Genomic DNA, 14,989 nt, shown 5'->3' with positions numbered 1-14,989 from the left:
TTAATTGAGTGCTAAGAGGAGGCTTCTAGCCCAGCCCTGTGTCAGAATCTTTCAATTTTGGGCCTGTGAAAACGTCTCTGGGTCTCAGTGTCTACATGTGGAAAAATTCCTAACAGCGTGTCCATGAGGATTTAAGACACAGGCTTTGCTATCTTACCCCCTTTCCTTGAGTCTCTTCTTCGTCTTTCAAATGTGTTCCCACATTCCAACCACAAGTGTCTTTTTTCCATCTTCCTAAAATTTTTATAGATCATATGGAACATAAAATTTGCCATTTTAATCATTTTTAAGTGTACAATTCAGTGTTATTAGTTACTTTCACAATATTGGGCAACCATCACCACTATTTTCAAAACTTCTTTAAAACATACATCAGGACCTTTCACGCTATGCTTGCTACGCTTCAATACATTCCTAGTGAATTTAAAATTCAATTTAATCTCGCCCACTTGACCCAAGATGGCCTCCTGTCAGGCTCTGATTTGCTTTATGCCATGGAGTTTATCACTATTCTAGCCTGTTCCTCATGCTTTGGACTCCAGCCATGTTAGCCCTATCCATGGTCCTGACACCCTTCAGCGTTGACACCTGCGTCACTTCCACCTGATGCAAACTATTGAAACCAACCCCTTCTTTCCCAATCTGGATGCCTTTCATTGCTTTCTCTTGCCTGAGTGCCCTGACGAGGAATTCCAATAGATGAGGGCAGAGGGGATCAAATACGCGGTGATGGAAAGAGAACTGACACCGGGTGGTGTACACACATGTGATATATAGATGACAAATTATAGAATTGTACACCTGAAATCTATGTAACTTAACTAACAATTGTCACCCCAATAAACTTGAATTTATAAAAAAGCAACTCAAAATTAAATATAATATCTAGACACACCTATAACAAGCAAAGAGATTGAATTAGTAACTAACCAACTTCCCACCAAGAAAAGACCAGAACCAGATGTCTTCAGTGATCAATTCAACTAAACATTTAAAGAATATGGATCCTACACAAACACTTCCAAAAAACTCAAAGGAAAGGAAACACTTTTCAACTCATTACCTTGACACCAAAATGATATAAAAACATCACACAGACACACACACACACACACACACACACACATATAATAATAATAATAATAATAATAATAATAATAATAATAACAACAACAACTACACCTTAATATCTTATTTGGATATTGGTAAAAAAAAAATCCTCAGCAATATATTAATAACAGCAAATCCATAAACAGGTAAAACAAATTACATATGTTATGCTGTGCTATGGTTAACCAAGTGATATTTGTTCTTTGGTCTTGTTTCACATCTCCTTGTAAGAGGATACCGATTAAACATAACATTTTAGGCCTATTTTTGGCCATTCACCCACTCCTCTCCAGGAGAGGTGTGGAGCTTGAGTTGGGACTGTGCAATTCTGCCCTTTTTTTCCCCACTTCTCTCTTTGCATCTGACTGAGGGAGCATGTACTCTCTTCTACCCTAAGCCAAGAAAAGCTTAGTGGTAAAATCATGTCCCTTTTGGAGGACGGTGGATGGTGCTGAGGAGATTTAGGGATGCAGGTGCAGTGATGATATTATCTCCCATTGCCTGTGATTGGATGCAAAAGCCTTTCTCAATGTGAAGCTCAATGCTCCACAGACTGATTAACATACCTAAGCCCTCTTCCCCATTATCATCTCTCTTAGCAACAAAGCCACCATTTTGATTCCCATCTGCCTGAGTCCAACTTTCTTACAACTGGTTTCTAACTCAGGCAAAGTAGGAAATCTGTTTTTTATCTCCCAAACAAGATCTGAGGGAAAGGGAGTACAGGGGAGACTTCTCAATAAATTCTAGTTTAGGCTTTATACTAAAAAGGCTAGAGGTGCTCAGGATAACATGTGACCCAGCGCTGCTCACCAGAGAAGAATTAAAAGTTAACATGTCAAGTAAAAAGTACAATGTCACTGAACTCCATGGGAGCAGAAACTGGGTTTGTTTTATTAGCTATGGCATGCGAGATACACAGCACATTCCCATTCTCAAAGTAAGTGCTTAAATATGGTATAAAATGAATGAATAAATCCTTCTTAAATGTCATATAGATATGTATTCATATAGATATGAATAAATCCTTCTTAAATGTCATATAGATATGTATACATACCCAGACACATATAAAGGATTTCTAATGAGTCCTTGAATATTAATTATACATGTGTTTATGTGTGTGTGTGTGTAGTGTGTAGTGTGTACATGTATGTGTATAGTGTCATCTCATTATTTTATTACACAAAAAAGATTTGTAAAATGGTCCTAGTTTCACTGAAGCTAGATTTCAGTGGTTTCCATTTCTAAGGAGGACCCCAATTCCACTGAGGCCTCCTCAGGGAAGAATAGCAAGAAGATTAATTATCAGAACTTAAATAAAAAGATAAAAAAGATATTGGATGTTTATCATGGTTGTGAAATGGAAAAGTGGATATTCTTGAACTTTGAAGCATTAACATAACCCAGACATCAACTGGGACAATTACATTTTTTCCCATTAGGAGTTATACTGTCTCTTCTGCAATTTTAGGAGAACTTATATCTCTGAGGCTACTAATAGTTGAGATGCAGTGGTGAAATAGTGGGCTTCCGCTTTTTCTCAGAGATTCAAATTCTAACACCACATGTTTCCTTATGTTAATCTGCGAGGCCAATGCATTTCTTTTTGTCCTTATTTATCGTTGATTTTTAATTTTTTTTCAATTATACTTGACGTGCAGTATAACTTTATATTAGTTTCAGGTGTACTGTGCAGTGGTTAGACATTTATATCTGGGCATTTATCTGAAGAAATCTGAAACACTAATTTGAAAAGATGCAAGCACCCCTATGTTCACTGCAGCACTATTCACAATAGCCGAGATATGAAAGCAACCAAAATGTCCATCAATAAACAATTGGATAGAGAAGTGGTACATATGTACAGTGGAATATTACTTGGGCATAAAAAATGAAATCTTACCATTTGCGACAACATGAGGGTATTATGCTAAGTAAAACAAGTCAACTAGGAAGAGACAAATACCATATGATCTCAGTTACATGAGTAATCTAAAGAACAAACAAAATAAACAAAACAGAAACAGATTCATAGATACAGAGAACAAACTGACGGTTGCCAGATGGGAGGGGGGTTGGGGGATAGGTGAGAAAGGTGGAGGGATTACGAAATACAAATTCGTAGTTACAAGATAATCAGGGGGATGTAAAGTACAGCATAGGGAATTTAGTCAATAATGTTACAACAACTATGTATAGTGCCCGATGGGTACTAGACTCAGCGGGGGACCACTGCATGAATTATGTAAATGTATGGCCAATGCATGTCTTTTAACTTACCTTATTAGTACTCAGCCCTGCATACTAATACTTCAAACAGGCACTGTATCAATGGAATGCTGTTGAATGCACTTGGAGATACTTTGCCTACACTGAACTGATTCTACTCCTAATGTGTGAAAATGAAGCTGGTTTCACTCAGTTCCAAGCCATCCTCTGCACACTCAGAACAAGTGAACGTTCTACAATCTGAATCTGACCATATCCTTTTCTAGCTCCCAATCTTTCAAGGGCCTCTTATGACCTATGAAATGAAACCTAGACTTTGGAATATGGCAGAAAAAAGTCTCCACCATTTTTTGCTTGCGTGTTTCCCAATACGATTCCTTGCTGCTGCCACCTCAAACCTCTTACACTTCCCAAGCATGTGCCTTGGTAAGTTGCAAAAGGCTTTTTCTCTCTTCCAGGAACAGCTTTCTCCTTTTCCACAGTACACCTGCTGATACCTGGTGCTCTGCTCCACCTTCTTAAAGACCCAGATCTAGCATTTTCTTTCACGACTTATCTGACTACTGAAAATTATTGATCGTCCCCTCTTCTCTGCCAGTACTAAAGCAGAAACTCAAACTTCCTGAAAGGCTCTTCCCATTCACATACTAGCTGGGTGACCTTAGGGAAATGACTTGACCTCCTTCAGTTTCAGTTTCATTACCTATAAGCTAATGAGAATATTAGCAATACTTATCTTTACAGTGTGATAGGATGCAGGTAAATTTCTTAGCACACACTGTACCTGAAACATGAAGAACTCAAACATTTTGGATGTGATGATGATTCCTACTATCATCGCTGTTGTTCTACCCCACTGTCCTCCCCCCGCTCCCAGAGAAGCTTAATGTCCCGAGTCTAAGCGGTGGCTGCTAGTTTCCTCTGATCTCCGAGTCTTACACATGTAACTGAGAGACTGAGCCTTTTACAGTGATACAGGCCCGGGCTGTTTCCAGATCATTAAGTCATCAAATGGCACAGGAAACACTGTGTGCCTGGCAACTGCAGGACTTGATATTGACATGGATCTTCATCAGAGTCAGTGGGGATACAGCCTGTCTATTCCATACTGAGAAGCTCTTGGAAATTTACACTTACATTTACCATTTTTTTCTAACCTCAGCTTCTTCCTCTTAAGTCCTCACTCTTTTCTGTGACACAAACATCTTTTCCGATGGCTCCCTCCAATGTGGAATTCTTGAGACCACTTCTGTTCCTCCTCCAATTGCTGTTTGTATCATTTCCATGTAGCTCATTGCTTAATCAAATCTTTATCATAAAGTGGGATTCTCATAGTTGGGCAGTACCTGGACAGTTCAGCCTTTACCTAAAACCTCATGTATGTAGTAAAATCTCCACAATATTCTTGGCTCCTTTCACTCATGTGACCACAGGAAATGACAATATTTCACAACTGTGAAGCTTATTTTTTTTCCAGTCCCACTTTGCTTGCCCTTCCCTAGGATGTTATATCAGTTGGCTTTCACAACAATAGTGCTGCATAAGAAATAGCTACAAAGCATCCGTAGCATAACTAAACATAAGCTGAAGCATTTGGATGGTCAGGCAGCTGATGGCTCTGATCCTGGCTCAGCTTGTTCACATGTCGGAGAGTTGGTTGTCTCTGGGGGGCGGGGGGTTCACAGTGTGAGGGATATAAATGATGAACGTCTAAGTATTACCTTGTCTTGTACACCTGAAACTAATAAATAAATAAAAAAAAAGAAGGCTAAGGGCATGATTACAGAAAAAGGTGAATAATTTGAGCCACTCATGACATCAATCCATTATGAGACTCATTTATATGTAAAATGTTCTCTTTATTTAGCTTTTTAACTTATTTTATTATTCCTGACTTTTGTTGATATCTCTTCCTTTGACACAGCATATATTTCCCTTGTGAATACCCACATTATGGTTAATATTGTATGTCCATATTATTGTACCTGTTCTACTTGTTCAGTATCCCTGTTTGATAGAAAATTCCAGAAATGAGGAAACTGATCTAGGAGAATGTGGATCTTCTCACTCCTGGTATCTCATGTAAGGTTCTATGCTACTCTAGAAGAGGAGTTGGCAAACTGACCCACGGACCAAACACTTCCTGCTGCCTCTAATTATATGACCTATGAGCTAAGAATATATTTCTACATTTTCAGGTGTTAGGATCAAAATAAGAATACTATTTAGAGACACATGAAAATTATACGAAATTCAAATTTCAATGTCCATAAACAATAGTTTATTGGAACACATCCATACATATTTATGTATTACCTGTGGCTATTTTCACATTATAACAGCAGAGTTAAGTAGTTGCCACATAGATCATATTTACTATTTGATCCTCTACAGATTAAAAGAAAATGCCAATACCTGCTCTAGGCAATATTCTGTTTAGATTTCTCTCTCTGTCTTTACCAACAATTCTCACTTGGTTCCACCTACAAGGGGACTTTATAAATAAAGATTGCAGTAGTAGAGCTGACTTCAAGGGCTCAACTAATGACATGCGGGTTTTGTCTTGATTCTTCCATCCTTGGCTTTTCTTTCCTCTGTGTAGTTTCCAGTCTTTATGAATAAGATATCTGCCAGAAGCCCCAGGTGTACATTCAGTCTTCACAGCAACCCCACTACCATGAGTGAATTTTATTTTCTTAGCATTTCAACAAAAACTCCACATAACATGATTCTTACTGATTATATTTGGGTTGTAGGCTTATTATTGAAACCATCATAGTGAGAAGGGCTATGCCACAATTTTACTGAACTGGGCTACAGTTGTGCAACCCTGCACATGGGGATGGTGTCAATTCCATTAAAAAAAAAAAAAAACCTAAATGGAGGAAAGAGTACTGATCCATTGTGTATATCGGGACTTGCTATGGGAAATGGGTGAAATGTATGTTGCTTAGGAATAAAATTTAATTGTCACTAGATCATCTAAAAGCAGTGTCTTAAAAAATAAATGTCATCCATATGAAAGCAAAACTGTAATAAAATTAATATTGCACAGGAAATTTGTACCGAAAAACAGATAGAACCCATACATTTTTCTTGGTATTTAAAACATACAAAGAGTTGTGTGGTACGAATGAGCTTATAAATAGCCTTTGATAGAAAGTAAACAGGGGCATTATAAAAATTTACCCTTAGATTTAAATCTTAAAATTCCTATTAATGATTTCTTTATCATCAAAAGCACTCATTTTATTGGTATTGGATTCAATATATCGTTTACTAGTCACCTAAAAGGTGCCAGATATTATTTAATTTCTCAGTTACTCATGAGAGGACTAGGACTTGGACCCTGCTTTCAAAAAGGTTACTTTCAGGGGAGAGAAACAGCAATTTAAAATACAGAATAACAAATTAAAATAGGTGTAAGTTTCAGTTGCAGGATCAAGAAGAATAAACCTCATTTGTTCTTGGGGAAAGAATACATTTGTTCCATAGAAGGTGACACTTACCTGTCTTAAATGTCTAGAGAACTTTTCCAATTAGATCCCTGGCTAATCAGTGAAGAATCAGCCTGTAAAAATTCATGAAGCATAACAGAAATTGACGTGTTTAGAAAACTGTTTTATACTGTGGTTCCATGTGACTTTTGCTTTGAGTTTGTGTACAAGACATATTGGAGGACTGGGATTGGGAAGGAGAGAGGCAACGAAGAAGACAGATAATTAGTCAGAACATAAAGAGCCTTTTGTATCTGGCTAATGAGTTTGTATTTTATATGGTGTGCCAGAGAGCCAATAAAGGTGTTAAGGAAAGTAGATAACTAATTTCAATGGACATCCTGGAAAAAGTACAACTTTTAACGTTAAACTTAAGTCAACAGAGACTATGAACCTATTACATGTAAGAAATAGAACAAAAACAATTATAAGAATCTCTTAGTAAATCAGTTTTAGGGCTTCTCAAGTAACTACTTCCAATAGTTCAAAGGACTCAGTCAAGAATGAAGTAAAATGATGTGTCTAGAAAAAAGGGATAGCTATATAATGCTCTCTTTTATGTAAAACATAGTGAATATAAGAAAATGTACCTGTACCTGCCCATTTGAGTGACAGGAAAGACAGGAAGGATAGTGTAGAAACCAGTAAGATTGCTAACTACAGATGTGAATGGAAACTGAGTGGAGAGGATGGCACTGGGGTGGAATGGTTGGGTGTGGAGAGTGACACTTCTCTGAATATAGCTTTTTGCATAATTCTAACTTATAACGTGTTTATAACTTTTTTAAAAAGTCTAAATTAACAATAATGAAGAGGGAATCCCAAATGGAATGCCAACAAATGCAAATAGACATAATTGTATTACAAATAAATAGCATAACGATACTGAGAAGAGGGGGATAATAAAGGTAACTTCAGAACAAAGTATTTTTTATGACATATTGTAAGACTAAAGGCCAAAAAAAAAACAAAAACAAAAACAAATTGTACACACATATTTTATGTTAATACCTATGTTTTCACATTGATATGGGTTAGCATTGCTAAACCTACTTTACTGGTGTTTAATGATGGAGCTAATCAGTAAATATATTGCAAATCATGACAGCCAGATTTTTTTTTTATTTTAATTTATTAGTTTCAGGTGTACAAGACAAGGTAATACTTAGACGTTCATCATTTATATCCCTCACACTGTGAACCCCCCTTCCCCCATCCACTAACCCTCCGACCTCACACCGAGCCATCACATTATATATATATATATATATATAAATATATATATATATATATATATAATTATAGTTGGCATTCATTAATGTTTAGCTTCTGGTGTACAATGCCATGATCAGGCATCCACAGTATCCCTGAGGTGGTCTCCCAAATAGGACACATGTCCATCGGATACCCAACAAAATCTTTACAGCATTATTGAATACGTTCCCCAAATTAATTTTCAAAAAAACCCTGAGGCCATCTTGTGGTTACCAGCTGCTTCCTAATCCCTTCACCTTTCCCCTTATCCCCCCCCCCCACCCATCTAACAACTCTCGGTTTTTTCCTTTTTGTCCCCAAAACTGTTTCTGATTAGTTCATTCACTTATTATTTTCTTTAGATTCTGCATATAAGTGAGATCATATGGTACTTGTCTTTCTCTTTCTGACTTATTTCACTGAACATAATGTTCTCTAGATCCATCCATGTTGTTGCAAATGATAAGATTTCTTTCTTCTTTATGGCTGCGTAACTGTCCGGAAAAAATAAAGTTCCAAATAGGGAAAAAGGAAATGGTGGAAACTTTGGTGTTGTGTTGAAATTGGAGGGATATGTAGTAAACATATGTTTTAAAATACATACACAAATAGAGAAATATAGATGTGTGTATAATATCTATATTTTCTAACTCTGTGTACTGAGACGAATTAGAAGCAATGATAACCAAGTACCAGTGAGCACACTCACTGCCAAAGCTTAGTTTAAATAAATATAATTACCAAATACAAGGAACTGGCTGATTCCAGGGTGAGGGCAGAGAAAGTGCAAGATGGGCCTGGAATATCTTATAGTACCAGAAAAGAAGGAAGTGCTCAAAACGCTGAAAACATTTCAAAAACGCATCAAAGGCAACATGAAGGGGCTCTTACTGACCAAATATGGTACATGGTGAAGAAAATAATAATGATGATGATGACAGTAATGGAATATAACCACAGGAAAAAATTAAATATTTGGGGTCTATGCTGAAATCAATGAATAACTCAATAAACAATTACTTGGAGGATAATGGGAAGCTCTTCTTTACAAGAAAATTCCAACTAATAAATATTTTCAAAATGATGGAAACAGAAAACACCGTTGGTCAAAATTTAAAGCAATTTTTTTTCTGGCAAGAATTATTATATTATTGAGTACTAAAATTTTATCCAATAAATTGGATAAATTGGATACAAATTTAGTACTCAGTAATATAATAATTCTTGCCTGAAAAATGGATAAATATGTGGTTAAAAAAGGGGTATTTACATAACTTAAAGTAACTCCCACAGACCACTAATTAATTACAAAGGGAAAAAGAGTAACATTACGGTGAAGGAACTTGGAAAACACCACCTTGACCAAGGAATCAGTCACCTACACACTAAAGAAACAAACCAACATCATCTCCTTCTTGCTGTGATTCACTAAGATGGATATGCCATTTCTGTGGGATCCCTGTCAAATACACACAACCCGAATTTTAAAATAAAAACACATTCTTCAAAATCAAGAAAAAGTTTCCCAAATATCTGACCAATGGTCCTAAAAAGTGTCCTGGCCATGAAGGATCAAAGGAAACTAAGGAGGCAGAATCCTGGAATGAATTCTGGATAAGGTAAAGGATATTAGGGAGATCACTGGAAATTTTTGAATATGATCTATAGATTGGACATAGTGAGGTGTCCATGTTAATTTCCTACTTTTCCTTTGTATCATTTTACCATGACTCTGTAATAGTTAAATTGGGGAAATCTGGATGAAGGCCATATGGCAGCTTTCTCAACCTCAGAACCATTGACATTCGGGGCCAGATAACGCTTCTCTGTGTGGAGCACCCCTGTGCACTGTAGGATGTTTAACAGCACCCTTGGTGACCACCCACCACGTGACAGGAGCAAACCCTCTAGTTGTGATGACCAAAAATGTATCCAGACTTTGCCAAATATCCTTGGGAGAGAAGGCATAAAACCATCCCCAGTTGAGAACCACTGGTACATGGGTATTCTTTGTACTGTTTTTCAAACTTTTTCTAAGACTGAAATTACCTTAAAAGTTTTTATGAAAAAAAACTTTAAGTTTTTATAAAAAAAAAAAAAAAGTTTTTTGTTTAAATGTGTGAAAATGCCTAGCAGAGTGCCAGTAACATACTGAGCACTAAATATGCACAGGCATACCTCATTTTGTTGTGTTGTGCTTTATTGTGCTTCACAAATGTGTTTTCTACAAATTGAAGGTAAGACTCCCTCCCAACCATCACTACCACCAGCAAGAATATTATGACTCTCTTTATGGCGCCTGTCTGCAACCAAGCCCACAATATCTCTGAGGTGTGCCTGTAATAGTTCTTTCTAAAATCTAGTGAATAGACCGCTACGGAGGTTCATATATAGTCCTAAATAACCTGTTCTGGTAAGAACTTCAGCAGCTCTAGTCAATTAACCACAAATTTAATGAGAACTTTTGAAGTGCAAAAATGACTGCGTTTTGACACTTTAGATTTACTCTCTTGGCATCCAAACAGTGTCTATCTAGGTGGCAGGTCAATTCTGTCTTTGCGACTCAATGCTCCTTATTCCTCTGGGCTCCTTCAGAATGCAAACTTTTTCTATTTGGGTTAATTTCACACTTAGACTCTCACCGAAATCTCATTACTTTTTTTCAGGGATGAGCTCCACTGAATGCGAGGTGTGATGATAAGAGGAAAATCTGTAATATTGTTTCATAGAACTTTAAAACACAATATGATCTGCAGGAAAATGGAAGCTGAATATGGATAAAAAGCGGTCCTATTACCCTTCGATGTGACATTTCAGAGTCCAGTTTTAGACAGCTTGACCTTGCGACTCATATTACTCACAGCTGTCAGTTATTCAGAGACAATGGAGAAGGGCGGTGCTATATTAGCAGGGCCATGCTTCACGAGACATAGCTGGCTCAGAGAGGAAAGAAAAAGAGAAAGAGATGAGAGAGGAATCAGAAGACAGAAACAGTGGTACAGCACAGATAATATAGTCAATAATGTTGCAACAACTATGTACAGTGCCTGGTGGGTACTAGACTAATGGGGAGATCACTGCATAAATTATATAAATGTCTAACCACTATGCTGTACACCTGAAACTAATACAAAATAATATTGATGTCAACTGTAACTGAAAAAGATAAAAAATAAATTTTAAAAAAGAAAAAAAAATGAAAGCAGAGGAAGGGACAGGGATATATATAGCACAAGAGAAAAAAGAAATAGAGCTAGAGTTGTGATGAAGTTCAAGAACATAAACAGATTGAAAGAACAGGAAGCTGTTTCTTGTTCAGGAAGAGAGGGACAAAGACAGAGTGAGACAGTGAAAGAAACAGAGAGTTAAACGACAAAGATACACAATGGATAATGACAGAGAAGACAAAGATACTGTGAGATTTTGAGCTTCAGGTAGTGACTTAGGGTTCATCCAGTGGAGCATGCGCATCAACACGGGAAACCTGGAAACGACAAATTGTGAAAAAAATGAAAGGAACTAGGAATATCTTGTGCAAAAATTAAAAGAACAAATGAGAATATATAGTGGCCTTCAAATAGTCACAGGAATTTCATTTAGAGATGAGGAAAATGGAAGATGGAATTAGTCTGTGTTGTTATGCTTCTGGGGCATAATGGATGGGTGAAAAATAACTATGCTTTGTGTATAAGAATATACACTTTCTGAGACTTGGGTTGTTCGATAATGGACAGAATTCCCTATCACTAGCCAATGCTAGAGAAAGGCTTCTTTCTTTTGTAACAGGCAATATGATTAGTGTCTCATGTGATATTTTTTCATCCTTTGAGCTTTATTTAGATATACAGTTTTTAAGGTATTTCCTGAATACACATATCCCTCTCTGCTGTTGAAAAATGTCTTAAAAGAAACCTTTTCCAATACAAATGCTGAAAATCAGTATCCAACTCAGACACCATTTATAATTATTTCTGAACAATAAGTTTACATCAGAACTTCTAGGCAAACTGGAATACATGGTAACCCAGAAGAAGACTGACTGATTTCTGTGAATATTTCCAATGCACTGGCCCCAATAATTTTTTCCTTTCTTGACTGTCCATGTCACTGGTGCATTTCTCAGCCATTTGAAGATAGAGTAGGGACCAAGTCTCCCTATGCATTACTATGAATAAAAATTAACAATAATTAGAGTATCAATGCATTTTTTGAACATCAAGTCATTAATTACTTAATCAATCCAAAGAATTATAGTTGAATATGCTTTCTATGCCAGCCATTGTTCTGAATACTGGGGAATCAGTGATAAAAGAGAGAAGAGATTGGTTATATTGAAGCCTTCATTCAAAGAAATTATCCTTTTAATATGTTCTAGCTATGATATTAGGCTTTCCAACACCCTGTTCTAATTACATCCACATACACACAACACTAAAAAAAATGCAAAATAAGTATCATTAATTCCATTTTGGAAACAATTAAACTTAATTTCTAAGAGATTAAATACCTGCTTAGAAACTCAAAATTAGCACAATCCAGGCAAGAGATAGATCCAACACCTCCCAGTGTATCCTTGCATCTCTTTGTTGTTTTCTGTTTTCATTAGAACACTTAATATGAGATCTAGCCTCTTACTACAATTTAGAGTACATCTTTTGATCATTCAGCTGGTAGAGCAGACAATGGTAGACTTGACCTTTCTCTTTCTAAATCTGTTCTAGATTTCTCTAACATTCCTCATATCACTTCCTTTATAATTGCCTTGAAAATGACACCGGTTATTTGTGAGAAAAGCCTATGAAATCAAGGGCAGCATGGTACAATGGTAAGACTTAAGACCAGAAAGCCTGCGTTGGATGTTAGTTCATTCATAGGGGTAATTTACCTTTGATAAATAATTTAGCCACCTGAGCTTCAGTTTCACTGCCTGTAGACCATGATAACAATATTGAATGCTTCACAATGTGGTTGGTCATAGCTATCACTATTGCTAACTTCTCAAAATACACCTGAATTTATTTTATAATCATTCTTAAAACAATGGAGGTTGAAGACCCTAACATCATTATGTCAGCACTTGGAAGTTTCTTATTCTGTGCGGACCAGCTATTTAGATTGGGGCCTACAACCTATCTGGGAATCAAATGTGATTGCTTCCCAAATGTGACGTTCCCTTGAGAATAAAAGTAAGGAGAAATAATTTTGCTGTTTTGTTTGCAACTGTAGCACTCAGAAATGTAATACATCAAATATGTTCAAATGAATCAATATCCCCTCAGTGTGACTTGAGTATAAATCAAAATTTATAATCCAAATATGGCATACTGTGACCGAAGCAAATGAATAAAAGAAAGTGGTATTAGAGAAATAAACGTTTCTATATCAGAAGGGCTGGCCATTAATTTTTATAAAAGGATTGAAAAAAGCAGAGCCAGAGACACTTTTGAATGCAAATGATAATTTGCTCTTCCCTAAAAACGTAATATGCCAACGTACTCTGTGAAATGACAGTATTTTGTTCATAGTAGCTAACAGTAACAATAACAAATGAATATATTCAGGAATGGGTACTCCTAGTTATATATCATCTTAATAGAGAAAAAGCTAAAGGAAATTAGTTAATAAAGTCTCCACATTGTGCAGATGTGAGGTGAGGTGAACTTGGCGTGAGCCAAAGAGCTGGTCAGCCACAGAACTTCCATGACCAGCTGTATGTACAGGGTTACTAATGTCACATCCATGTTGCTCTGTCCTGATTACAACGACATCAACTATTTATTGTAGGTTTGCCAGATTAGACAAAGAAAAATTCACGATGCCCCGCTAAATAGAATTTCAGGTAAAAATAAATAAATAAATAATTGCATAGCATAAGTTTGTTCCATGAAATGTTTTGTACATATTTACATGAAAATTATGTATTGTTTATCTGAAATTTAAATTTATCTCGGGGTCCTGTATTTTATCTGACACATGTATACACTAGGAATTCCCATTTAGATGAAACATGGGTACCTTAGGTCAACATATTCACAATCAAACTTATCATCTTCCCCTTCAGACTCAGTCTCCCTTTACGTCCCTTTATGTCTTAGTCAGTGACCTCACACCCACCCAGTTTCCCAAACCAGAGTCCCGGCATCATTCTCGAGTTCCTCCTTCCTCCCCAGAATCCTCCTTACTAACAGATCCATCACTTGTTAACATCTCCTGAGCGTCCTCATCTCTAGGTTCTTACTGTTGTTGCTACTTCAGCTCATTCTTATTTGCTCCAGTTATAGCCATGCCTTCCTAACGGGTTTATCTGCCCCTATTTCACCTCTTTACCCTACTCATGACTTAAAAACTAGAAAGAGGAAGATAAAATTGCAGATCGGATGAGCTCTTTATCTTGCTTGTAGCATTCAATGACCACTCATTAATGACAAAGATGGACCTAAAACATTCCTATTCAAGGTTATTCAGAGTCTGGACCCTGCTCCCCCACTTTCAATTAGCAGCCCCCAATTTCTCCAAACCCCCTTTCCCTCTACTGTCTAGATCAGGGTTTTCAAACTATGGCCACTGACTGTCTTTGTAAATAAAGTTGTATTAGGCCTTAGCCGTGCCCATTTGTCACCATATCGCCTTTGCCTGTCTCCCCGCTATACCTTCAGTAGTTACAACAGAGATTGAAGGCTTACAAAGACGAAAATATTTACTACCTTACCTTTTTATATAAAGTGTTTTTGACCCCTGCTTTAGCTATACCAAATTATTTGGAATGCTTTTGAACTAACTATGTTCTATCTCACCATGAGGCCAGAATTAGCAATCTCTACCCAAAATGTTTTCACATAAGCCACTCCAACTCTCCTCAAAAACCTCTGTCCTCTTTACACTTCAGCAAAAGCACA

This window comes from Rhinolophus hipposideros (genome assembly GCF_964194185.1).
Source record: "Rhinolophus hipposideros genome assembly, chromosome: 1".
In the NCBI taxonomy this organism is placed as follows: domain Eukaryota; kingdom Metazoa; phylum Chordata; class Mammalia; order Chiroptera; family Rhinolophidae; genus Rhinolophus; species Rhinolophus hipposideros.
The sequence above is the reverse complement of the archived record's forward strand: the minus strand, read 5'-3'. Positions refer to the sequence as shown.